Below are 12,984 nucleotides of genomic sequence, written 5' to 3'. Positions count from 1 at the left end.
GTAAACACTAAAAAATAGAAAGCCCTTTCATGCAAGAGTACCTGTTTCACACTTCTGGGAGCATCTGAAAAAACCTTTCAGTTTGCAGTGGCAATAAAACGACTTCTACTGACACTAGTAGCTGTGAAAACACCTCTGCTTCCACAAATGTTGAAGATAAAGCATAACTTTGCCATAGGATGTATTACACTGCTAGATTCTTATGTGAACTGGGAAAATCCACCCTTTATAAACCATCCTTTATCAAAAGATCTCAGGGCAGTGTAAAACATTAAGAACACATTTTACAAAGCACATTAATAAAAAGCATAATAATAAGACAGCATGATAATAACATAATCATTATAACACAAATCTGCACAAGTACGGAGAGTTGGGGGAGTCAGGAAGAAAGATATTGACAGCAACCTTCAGTATTGGTTACAGCACCCTAAGAATCCTAGCCTTAAAAGAAAAAAAATCAAGTTTTAGCCCTTTGGTGGCAATGAGATGAGTACCATACCCCATAGCCGCCTTTGACTGGACTTAACCGTCCAGTGGTCATTTACCTTTACCTTTTACCTTGGTACTCAATAGGACTTAGTGTTCACAGGAGAAGATGGACATAATCTGCATAGCATCTTGGCCCTCTGTCATCACTAACAGAAGTAGAATAAATGATGCAAATTAAGCAGATAACTGCATTTTATATACGTCAAAGAATTTGCCTTCATTTAGTACAAAAATTGGGTTGTCTTGGTACAAAATGGTGATTACAGTGGTACCTCAGGTTAAGTACTTAATTTGTTCCGGAGGTCCGTACTTAACCTGAAACTGTTCTTAACCTGAAGCACCACTTTAGCTAATGGGGCCTCCCGCTGCTGCCACACCGCTGGAGCACGATTTCTGTTCTCATCCTGAAGCAAAGTTCTTAACCTGAAGCACTATTTCTGGGTTAGCGGAGTCTGTAACCTGAAGCGTATGTAACCCGAGGTACCACTGTACTCGTTTTTAAACAGCAGATAACATATTTTTGTAGCTCAGCAATGTAAGAAATAAACCCCAAACTCTTAGATCTACTCTAAACATGCCACATCAAAATTAAGTCCCACTGAACCACGCTCTTCCTGCAACATCTCTGTGCAAAATCTCAGCTACCTAGCAGTGTGGATGCAACAATTTGTTTGCTTAGTATAGAGTTCTGCAGCAATACATTCTGGCCTTAATAATGTTCTAGCACAGCAATCTCATGGTTCAGGTTCTCCTGGCAAGTTTCTTAAAAGTCCAATAGCATATTATTTTATGGAGCGTACATGTTTGTTTGCTTTTGGGAAGATGAGAAGCACTTTGTCAAAGCATAAATTTGTGGTGCAAAGCACTAATTAACATGCTAAATAAAATGGGTTGTTTTGAAAAATGCCCGTGTGCAGATACCCCCAAATATAGGACTCATGCAGTTGGCCATGTAGTCAGCCCAGGAGTGTACCCTCAAACGGGAATGTATGATGGGAAAGAAATATGGGGATACAATGGCAGCATGGCCATTCTGCCCCCTGAAATTAAATTTCAGGGAGTGCCTGCCTGACTGGTCGCCACTGACAATCCCATACATTCAACAGTATTTCTCTGTCATAGCTTCATGTTTGGCGGCAGATACAAATTCAGCTGATGATAGCATCATCTCTATGCTCTCTTACCTAAACATCTCTCTTATATTTTGTCCTGGGGGGAAACAAACATAAATTATATAAACCCATGATCATAACTTATTTAGGGAGTTCATTTTGTGAAACACTTTCCCCCCCTTCCCTTGGCACCTTACACATAAGACAGGAGAACTCCCTCTGATACCAGCCAAGCAAATGTGCTGCCCACTGATCCAAGAGTGAAGATAAAATGAATTGACAGTGTAGTCAACAAATTTCATCCAGGCAGCATTGGCCACATGCAAACTCCACATCCATAGCTTTAACTAAGTAGCTTCCAATTAAATCCCTAGACAGAGTAGCAATGCCTATTAAATATTTCTTTCCATTTTATTTAAGAAATATATTAGCCTTTCTTCAGCTGAAGTGCTGGGAATAGCTTATCCACAGTTTGAATGAGCAATATAGAAAGTACACTAAAACTGGTAACAGCAGCAATCAAATTCCCGCATTAAAAAAAAAGTCAAATTAAAGCCTAGCAACTTTTCCCCGTGACATTAAAAAGAGTACAGGGATGGTACCTGATGAACGTCCCTTGGGAGGAAATTTCAAAGATGGAATACATGACTGAGTAGGCTCAGTCTCAGCATCCTCGTCTGATGGTGATGGAAAAGACACTTGTAGAAGATTACTTCGGCTGAATATTAGGACAGATTCCTGACAGAGCCAGCAATCTTTTCGGTTCCCACTTCCCAAGCAGTTTAGGACTTTAAAGGGTTAGAAGCAACAGTATGGATTGTGTTCTGAGATGGCCTGGGAGCTGTGTAGCTACTTCAGAACTGTTAATATACACTTCCTACTTCACCCAGTCCAAGCTGGTAACCAGATGCTGTCTTTTGCACATGCTTCAATTTCTGAACAGCTGTCCAAGGAAGCTCTGGGTATGATGTGCTGCAATAGCCTAGGGGAGGTGCTACCAGAATATGGAGAGCTTGCCAAGGGGGATTCAGAGTTAGCATATCAGCCTTAGTTGGTGAAAGGTGCTCCATGTTAGAGAGACCACTTGGGCCACCGCAGGAAAACTGGATCTGAAAGGACTAAAAAAGTACACATCTGATCTTTCCAGGGGAAATGCCACCACACCCAGAACAGCTTAAACACCACCTACCTATAAGCGGCTTTTACAAGACAAGAAAGATCACATAAAAGGTGGAAATAATAAGGAAATGTCGAGGAAATGGAATAAAGTATTGTCTGAATGCAGCCTGCATGTACTCTGTGAAGAAACATACATAGGCAAACAATTCACCATAAAATTCTGCACCCTGCATACATTTTTGCAAATCTGCACTCATCATCTCTGACACAATTTTTCCCACCCCTACAAACAAAATTATAGAATCACAGGGCAACTGTCCTTAAGGTATGGATCCTAAAAAAAATTCAAATCCAGCAATTTCTCCTACACCACACAATATTTCTGTTTCCTTTTTCTCCTGAGTGTTTATTTAGATACATGTTAACAGTGAATTTGGCCACAGATGATATACACGATGGTCTGAAGCAGAGGAAATAGTGCAGCAACCCAAGGTGTAATTGTTATTGTAAAACCTCTAATCTGTGTATTTGGAGAGGAAAAAGTAAAGGCACATTATAAAATTCACCGCTGACTTTCTGCCAAATAACCTCAATCCTATAAAATGCCTCCTAATGATCCAAATGTGATGAAGTCATTTAAATAACACAGAGAGCTCTTCTAGCAGCAGATACTGGCTGCAGATAATGTGCAGCGAATAGGATTATGTTGCTGCTGCTAAAATATTTTTTTCAGGGTTGCTGCAGTTTTATATTTAATTCCTGAGCACAGTTGATTACTCTGTTCTGTCCTGATCACAGATGTGATCATCAAGCTGGTTTAATAAGGCTGGGAGAGAGAGAGAGAGAGAGAGAGAGAGAGAGAGAGAGAGAGAGAGAGAGAAGACTGACAGTGCTATTTGGGAGGATATTTGCCCAGCTGTAGACATATTAGGTGGGCTTCGTTAGCTACTGCTAGGAATGCTTCAGGATGCTTTACAAATTCCAGTATGAACTGCTCTGACCTTCCAGACTAATATGCCGATATGAAATTAGTTACGCAAAAGCTTTCCAGTTCCCAAATGTTCCAACACTGTTCTGAACTAATATATATATAAATATATATTTCTAAAATGTGTTGAGAGGAAAATACTTTGAACATACTTTTGATGACAACCTTCTTGAACTTCAGAGAAGTGACCATGCAGAAAAGCTCTTGACGGGTTTTGCTATTTCATGAAGATCTTGCAGCCTTTCACCTGGAAGATGGCTTCCTCTCCCCTTGGGACAAGGGCTAGGAACCTTTTTCAGCCAGAGGGTCATACTCCCTTCTACATGCCAGCAGTGAACAGGGCCAAAGGCAAAAGCAGTCAAGGCAACAAATGTGAATTTTGCCTCTGTACAGGGGGCTAGTTTCCATGTGTATCCCTCACCATCCTAGCAACCAAGAGGCATTAACAAAAGTTCAAGGACACATTCCAGACTGACAAAAACACTCAAGGAAGGTGAAAAGCAGAGCTGGTAAGGCATGTAGCCTGGACAGAAGGAGTGACTGGGAAGAGTCCATGAATGGGAAGATTAGCTAGGCAGCCTACATTCTCAAGAAGGCAAAGCATATTCTCCTTGCCAAACCATAAATAATTATCTGGAGGACAAGGGATTCCTCTCTTCCCTCTTGCCAAAACATTGCATTCAGTTTGACTGAACAATAACCGCCTTTTTATTTAGTACATTTACATCCTGCCTAGGCCTGGGTGATACATCAATATATCGCCCAGGACCGGTATGAGGAGCAGACCGCGATGTTGGTTTCACTCAGCGGTATATCACTGATGAAACCACCACACTGCTAAGACCTTCTTATAACAGCGCAACTTCAACCAGGGGGTGCTGCTAGCAGAGGGACTCGGAAGTGTGGCAGTTTCACCAGCAATATACCTCTAAGTGAAACTGACATCGCAGTCTGCCCTCATACAGTGTAGAGGGAGAAGCAAGCTGCCTTGGAGAGGTGCCGATATAGCTTGTTCCTCTCTCCGCATCTTCAAATTGCTCGGCTGAGGGGCACCCGGTTGCCACTCCCTTCAGCATTTAAAGGAACCCCCAGTCCGGCACTGGCTTGCCCAAGCCAGCAGTGGGGTGGCGGTTCCATGAAAGTGCTCCCCCATCTGAGTGACCGTGATGCCTCAGCAGCACCGGATCCCTCAGCTGGGATCTACGCCCCAGCTGTGCGAAGCCCAATGCTGCTGAGGCATCGGATCACTCAGATGGGTGTGTGTGTGTGTGTGTGTGTGTGTGTAAGAAACCTCCCCACCATCCCATCGCTCAGATTTAAAAAGGGTACATTTCTGCTCTATGTGCCCCTACTTAATGAAGTAAGGCAGCCAACCACCAGGGAGAGGGTCTTTTCAGCACCTAGTCAAGACCTGTTTACCCAGGCCTCCTAAACAATTGATAGAGCCTGGACCTTTCTGTTTCTAAATCTGTTTTTGTTGTATTAATTTAGCATTGAATTTATGCTTTTATGTTTCATTTTGCATTGTTTTCATTGAATGCTCGAGAGAGGAATTTGTGTTACAGTGCAGTACACAAATGCCAAAATATAAATAAACGGATAGACCCTACGGATACAAAGAAATGCTTGGAAGTGTGTGGACAGCTCTGGGTTAAATCTTAGAAATTGGAGAGGTGGCTGAGGAAGATTTACAGTGGCTGGGAGCTGGCTTTTAATATCCTACAGAGATCCTTGCTCCTTGCCAGGTACAAAATAGCAACCAAAAGCACACACACCATCAACAACAAAAACACAAAATAAATTATGAAAAGTGGCTTTATGTAAATATTTGTGAATTGCATGTAAATTATGCAATTTTTAACCAGTTGCAAAATACAGGAAGCAGTCTTATACTAGCCGACTCTTCGTCAACCCCATAGAATCATAGAATTGTAGACTTGGAAGGCTCATCTAGTCCAAACCCCTGCAAAGCATGAATCTAATCCACCTCAGTCCTGTCTACACGGACTGGCAGCCACTCTCCAGGATTCTAGGCAGGGTCTCCAATTTCTTCCCTGGGGATGCCAGCAATTGAACCTGGGGCCTTGTTCATGAGAAACAGATGCTTTCCCACTGAGCTACAGCCTTTCTCCACTAAAGACTAATTTCATTTGCTGCAAAATTATATTAGTACCCACAACTCTCAATATGGAACCTGCTCTCCTTCCTCTACATGTCAATCAGTGCTTCCTAGGCAAATATTTCTTTCCCATTCGGGATTATGTGGTGTGAGATGCGTCTGCAATGTGAGAGGCAATATATCAGTGTTGTATTGGTGCAACTGTCGGCGGGTCTTACCAACTGAAGGTGCAGCCAAGCCTTAAGATCAGTCAGGCCATTCATGTAGCAAGCATTTCCAATACTTTTTTTAAAAAACTGAAGTAATGAACGAAGCGCACCGTTCATTCTGCACACCACTCTAAATTTCTACACCTGCCAGCTCCCCTCCCCTTCCCAACTTCATATTCATATTTATATAACCCACCACACTGGCAGTAGATTCTCTCACTTCCCCCCAGCCTTTCATACTTCTGTAATCACCAGAGAGGAAATTTAACACCACAGAACTAGATTAAAGGAAGGCAAAGAAACAGATCTAAATCAACGCAGAGAAAAGGAGTCTGAACTAAGATCCAGCCTGCATTGTGAGTGTGCACTGGAGCTCGTATGAGAGGCAAGGAAAAGAAATTTATCCATGTGTTGGGACTGCCATACAAAAAGCTGTATCATTTGCAATATCAAGGCCCAGTGAAGTGTGTAAAAAACAAGCTGGACTTAAACAACTCAGGCAAGAAAGCAATACTTGCCGAAGAACCCTCTCTCAGCAGAGATTGGCAGCAGAACAAGGAAACAGCATGTGGTACAGTTCTTTTGGGGAGATCATATAATTTGAATGAAGCCTCACATTTAAAAACAAAGCAAACAAACCCACCAACTTTCCTGCATGTGTAAACTACCTTTTCAGGAAGAAAGCTCGGCTAAAGTACCACTCTTTGACATGAGAAACTACAGGCCCATCTTGCAATTATTTTACCACAAGGCTGCAATCCTATGGACACTTACACGGGAAAAGCTCTACTTGATAGAGTGCAATTTATTTGCGAATAAGTATGTGCAGGTCAGGCTGCCAATGAAGTGTGTTTTGCAGCGTATCAACGTGTTAGTTCTTCCAGACAAAAATTTACACCCAACATTTAGTCAATTGTATATTCTGTGTTGGTCTGTTATTGTGAATTACGTCTTCTCTTTCTCTTGGGAATTTGTGGCGCAACTACATAAAGCCAAACAAAATAACCAAATATATTTTCTCAGAACAGTAAGAGTTACCATCAAAGGAAAAGCATTTCTAAAGTAGTAGGCGGAGGGCCAAAAAATATCTCCATTTTGAAACCCCTAAGTAGGCCAGAGTTCAAGCCCCACACTTAGCTACTTCACCCAGCTCATAAATTCTCTTTCTCAAGGGTGGAAAAGTTCCAGCCTCATCCTGTCTAAGAATATCAGCCTATAATGACTACACCCAGCAAAGTTGAAAAGCAGCACAACTGCTTCCTGATGCAACCAATTTTGGGTATATTGGCATCTAGCAGTGTAGTGAACCTTATGCACAGAACTAGTTTGCCATGCCAGAAAAAAAGGACAACACCTTTTGAAAATAAGCCTCTCAGTTACGTGAATCAGACCTCAGTTGGTGTTTAGAGGGAGACTCCAAAGAACTGTGTTTCCAAGTGGAAATGAGAGAGAGTTTGTCTGAATCTTAACTGCAGATTCCCAGGAGCTAAAGGAACGAATGCCACACTCTAATTTGACTTGGGGATTCCACATGGCAACAGCAAGACTTGGGGAACAGCTCTTCACTCTAACCTCGTTTGAGTTATCATCTTTTGTTTGCATTACTGCAGCTCTCAAGATGACAGCTATCAAATCAGATTAGTGGATGTTGCTTATGGTGACACTCGCCAAAAATGAACCGTTGAAGGATCGAACACACAGGAGGTTTGGTTTGCACGCTCAGCTCCCCATATTTCTGATGCCCTTCTCTTACCTTTGGTTAAATGTTTTTTGCAGGTTTTCGAAGCAACACGAAATCTAGCTAAACAAGAGGCGAAAGAGGGGGATGTGTGCACACACCACGAGCTGTGGTCCTTCTTCTAAACCGCCTTGAACTTTCGGAGGGAGGGGAAGGGAAATTGCCTGTCTCCAACACAAGACTGCTTAAGAACACATTTCATCAACACAGAAAGAAACACTGCCCAATGCCACTTTGTTTTCAGTCTCTGAAATAAATATAAATACCTTACTGGCAGGTGCAGGGATAAAATGAGGAGGGGGGAGCCTTGAATGCCACCTTGAGCACCTTAGAGGGAAGGTGGGATATAAATATAAAGAGGAATTAAATAAATTGCTTCAAATCCATGCCTTAGCTTGAACACACAAACATGTGGGTACCAGGAGAGATGGCGGTCACTGTATTCCCCCTGTATAATATTTGAAATATAGCTACACAAAAAAGCTTGTTCTATCTTTTCCTGGGCATAAAGAGCTAACTACTTAGGGCACTGAAGGAAATAACCTAAGCTGAAGCAGGCCCAAGTATATCATTCTAGCATCTGGTAATGTATGATGACGTAGTTGAGCATCTAGAGCAGGGCTGTCAGTCATAAGATCAGAGAATGTTAACAGGCCCACTCGGATTGCAAATGTGGCCTGTGACACCACAGCTGCTCTCCACGAGAGACTACCAAGTTGATCAAGGGTCTGGAAACCTTATGAGGAACGGTTGAAGAAGCTGGATAGGTTTAGCCTGGAAAAGAGGAGACTAAGAAGAGATATGATAGCCATCTTCAAATATCTAAAGGGTTGTTTCATGCAAGATTGAGCAAGTCTTGTTTTCCCCTGCTCTGCGTGGTAAGGCTCGAACCAATGGCTTCAAGCTACAAGAAAGGAGATTCCGACTAAACTCCAGTAAGAACTTTCTGATGGTAAGATGTGTTAGTGGAATGGATGAAAAAGCAGTGTTAGAAACTTAGATATGAAAGCTAGGAGCTAAATGGCACCTTAAACCTAGGTTATGGGCGCAACAATGGAATGTCTAGGCGCACTTTTTTATAACAAGAATACAAAGCTGAAAATGAACTGCAGCTAAAATATTGTGTTCATTTTTCACATGGTCTAGTCCTTCCCCTGCCCACCTCCACCCCCAATTTTCTTAAGAGGGTCTCTTCTCCCAGTCTTCAGAGAGTAGCTGGAAGTGGGGATTCTACCGATCTTTGATTCCATTATCTCCAAGGCCAGGGATCAAGCCAATGCTCCTAGGAGGGCAACCTGGCTCACCAATAGTTGCAACGGCTACTATTGATAGTGTGAATTGGAGGCAAGTGGGGTTCCCACTGGTGTCAGCCTGCAGAAGGCCCTGAAACAGGTGGGGAGGAACTGAGCTAGCCTGCGATCTACTGGATCCTGAGCTGGGGTCAACTGTTATGCAAGCTCCAGGCTCCATAAAGCCTTGCGTGGGATGGGGGAGATGGAACAGCTCTGCCAGTAAATGTATGGTTTATTCCATCTGTGTAAGTGACTGGTACTGCCAGAAGGAATGTCTAATGATTGCAGATGGATGTGGAGGCAGAAAACAGTCTTGAGTGGGAGAGAAGTCAGTTTGGTTAATAAGGGGAACAGAGGCTATACAACTTTCCTTTGCAGTAATTGCACCTATTACAGTCTGAGCCGGCTGCAGTCTTTCACCTTAGAAATCAACAGTTTTGAATAAAGTAAAAACAAACAAACTAAATCTCTTATTTCTTAAAGTTCAATCCCTGCCTAGAGAGCAGCAGGTAAAAACAAAAACAAAAAACCAGGCCAGCACATAAACAAACAAGAGTATAAATTGTCTGGACAAGCAAGAACCAGCCACAGATTGCAATCTCTTTCCTTATCCACAGCAACCACTTTTGCCTGTCTCTCAAAAAGCTCTGAAACTGACCAACCAATTTGCATCCAATGAGAGAGAAGCCACAAACTCACTGACAGAGCACATATTTGCGTGCTAAAGGTGTCAGATTCAATTCTTGGCGTTTCCAATTTAAAGGATTAGGTAGCAAGTGATGCAATAGACCACTGTCCCAGACCTTAAAGATCTGTTGCCAGTCAGAGTAAGTAATATTAGGATAATTGGGACAAAGAGTCTGACCTGGATGCTTCTCATGTTTCCAGGTACTCTTTTTTACTGGCTGTAATAATAGTTTTGTGCTTTAATTTTACATAGGCTACATGCAGATCCAAAGGGTTGTGTCCCCCCGCCACCGGCCAGCCTCATGTGATGCTAAAGAACCTGAGCAGATGGCAGGCAGGACCAAGGCACATCTGCTTGCTAGGATTACTGTCATATTAGACTAGATCAGCCACTCACACCGGCACAAAGCAAGCAGACATTCTTATAGAAAAGGAGCCTAAGGAGAGAAAATAGGGCTGTGCAGAACCTCAGGAATGTTTGACAGCACTCAAGGCCCAGCATAGGCCTGGCTAATATGCAACTATGCAGTGTTATGCTGAAGAGGTATATTGAGCCTCAGGCATGTGCACTCCCTCATCCCCTTCCCCCTCTTATGCACACGAGATGAGACATTTTTATTCACGGTTTCCCATTTTGTCTCAAGACGAGAAACTGTGGTTTATCAAACAGCTTCTCATCTTCATCCCTCACATGGAGAAGAGGCAGAACATGAGCCCAAGGCTCCTCGTGCGTGGTGTCGTTACACCGGAAATGAATCATACCAATAGCTCTTTAACTAGTGCATTTTCTGCCCTAGGCTTTCTGGGCCATCCTCCCAGGGCCACAACTGCTATTATTTTTACTTTTGTATAGTACAGTAGTGTCTACACATCTCCACCTTCTCTGTCCTCCACTCAGACAAGCAAGAGCCATTGTCATAGTTCAAGGACACATTTCAGACAGGCAAAAACACTCAAGGAGAATGCAGAGCAGGGTGGTGATGGTGTGGCATGGGGAGGGAAGGAGGAGTGACCTGGAGTGAGTTCTGGTGGTCAGATACAGAGCACTGGAGGGCTGCCTTTGGCACCTGAGCCTGCAGTTCCCCATTCCTGAACTGTCATGGGTATGTGTGTGCATGATGTCAGCCCAAGGCATTATGCAAAAGGCATACCCCAACCATCCCCAGCTAGGGCCAACATGCCAAAAGGTCTTGCTGCATCATTCAGACACCAATTCCTGCCATTTATCTATGGTGCCTCCAGGACTAGGTTGCTTCGCTCTGCTGCATGGCAGGGCCAGCTGTGTAGCGTGCAAGATATACTTATCCTTACCCTAATTTCTTATAATGGAGCAAGAATGAACAAATAACTTGTATGCATGCAACTGGTCAAAAGAGAAATATCTTACCAGAGTGTTCCACGAGCACTTCCTACCTAGCGGCAGCAAATGACTAGGCCCTTTGAAGCTTCACATAACAAGATCCAATTTCCTACAATAAAAAGGCACATTATTACCAAAGGTACCAAGCATCTGCATGCTCACAATTTGATTGCAGGACAGAATATACAATATCAAGTACCAAAAGCTCAATAGGCTGCTGTTGTTTGTCCCTGACACATCCACTTTCCCTCAATGGCACTAGGATGGCTTGCCTGCTACCCACAATGGATCTCCTTCATCCTGTGCTCCAAAGTAGCAGTTTAATGGCACCCATGTCATGTTGGGGAGAGTTATGGCCACTCCCTTGAAGCCAGGATGTCCTCTACAAAGCTGTCCCATAGGGGTGTTTCATAAATCTTCCCTGCATACAGGTTGTACTTGTGGAACATATTTTTTTGGGGGGTGGAGAAAGCCTCATGCTCTGGGGCCAAACCCCATGTAGCGAGAACAGGCACCTACGTATGTGAATCCCTACACAAGCATGAGTATATACTCTTGTTTTGCAGTGGGCAGATCATGTGTGTGGGGCTGCCTGAAAAGGAATTTCTCCATAGGCTCCTAATCTCATTCAAGGCAAAAGTTCTTACATGCAATAGGGGAGCGTGGGTGTTTAGTTCCACAGAAGCAGGTTAAAAAAAAGGGGGGGGGAGGAATGAAGGAACTCCAGGTGCTACAAATTAACATTTATTTGAGCTCACAGCAAATGCCATTTGTAACACGTGGAATTTCCACTTCCTTTTTTGGGGCCTGCTAGTTGTGCCACTCCATTTCTGTGGCCATTCCACTGTAGCACTGCATGTACAGTCTATGTAGCATGGCTTTGAGCAACCCTACCATTAGCCCATACTGCAGGGGCGGCCAATGTAGCTCTTCTCCAGGTGTTGCTGGACTCCCAACTGCCATCAGCTCCAGCCAGCATAGCTAGTGGTTAGGGATGATGCCAGCAATGGGCCGGGGGGCGGTACCAGGTTGGCTAGCCCTGCCACAGTCAATACGCTGCTCTTTCTTTTAGGGCCTCCTTTCCCAACCTGGTGCCCTCCAGACATTTTCCAATCAAGACGAAGACAAAGTTTACAAATTACCCTGGCAAATCACAGTTTTTTCTGGGAAAAGCGATTTTGTCAATGGGTTGCTTATAGGCAATGTGCCTTCTATGTGCTGTTTTAGCAGCCAAGCATGGTCTCCTAGCAGGCTGTCTTCCATAGGTCTGAAGAGCCACAGTGAGAGAATGCCACAGAAATATTTATGAATTTTCAAATGACCATCAATCTTGACTACATTAATGCCAAAAAGCACAATCCTTGTCCGGTCTTCTAGGTAACACTCCCCTATCTCAAAAACATCCTACTTGAAGGATCACCTACTGGGTGGCTTCGATCTGTAGGACTTGCACTTCTACCAGGGCCATATAATAGTCATTCTGCATTATATGCTAGGAGGCAATCTTTCAGTTCAGCAGTGCGATTCTTTGAACCTCCCTGCCTCTTAATATTACATGGATACTCACTATACTGATTTAGATGCCAGCTACAAACATTTTGTTTTCAATTTGGTTATATATAACTAAATAATATAATTTAGTTATATATATATTTGATTGAAATTTGCTAATATTGTTTGAAATGGCCCTGTCATTTACAACTAATACCTTATCAGTGCATTTTTTTTTTAATTTGGAAGCAATTATTTTCACTCAAGAGCAATGCTGACATGCTCCAAAGGTACCTCTGTATTCTCCTCCTTACCTACCATTACTGCTGATTAACTGAAACAACCCTAAATCTGAAGGTTTATTTGAAGCTGTCTAC

The 12,984-nt window shown here is 43.1% G+C and overlaps 1 protein-coding gene across 12 annotated transcripts in view; it reads right to left on the bottom strand.

The window, feature by feature from the left end:
• ZMIZ1 (zinc finger MIZ-type containing 1) overlaps positions 1 to 12,984 on the bottom strand; it is a 369,131-nt gene that overhangs the window by 197,653 nt on the left and 158,494 nt on the right. For 11 of the 12 annotated variants that reach the window (XM_053388158.1, XM_053388156.1, XM_053388149.1 and 8 more), the window contains one exon: positions 11,144 to 11,225. The exons of the other annotated variant lie outside the window; for it this stretch is intronic. The gene's annotated coding sequence lies outside the window, so the exon portion shown is untranslated. The remainder of the gene's footprint in view (positions 1 to 11,143; positions 11,226 to 12,984) is intronic. 12 annotated transcript variants of the gene reach the window in all.

The sequence above is a fragment of the Podarcis raffonei genome, chromosome 5 (assembly GCF_027172205.1).
Source record: "Podarcis raffonei isolate rPodRaf1 chromosome 5, rPodRaf1.pri, whole genome shotgun sequence".
In the NCBI taxonomy this organism is placed as follows: Eukaryota; Metazoa; Chordata; class Lepidosauria; order Squamata; family Lacertidae; genus Podarcis; species Podarcis raffonei.
This window is presented reverse-complemented; position numbering and strand designations above follow the sequence as displayed.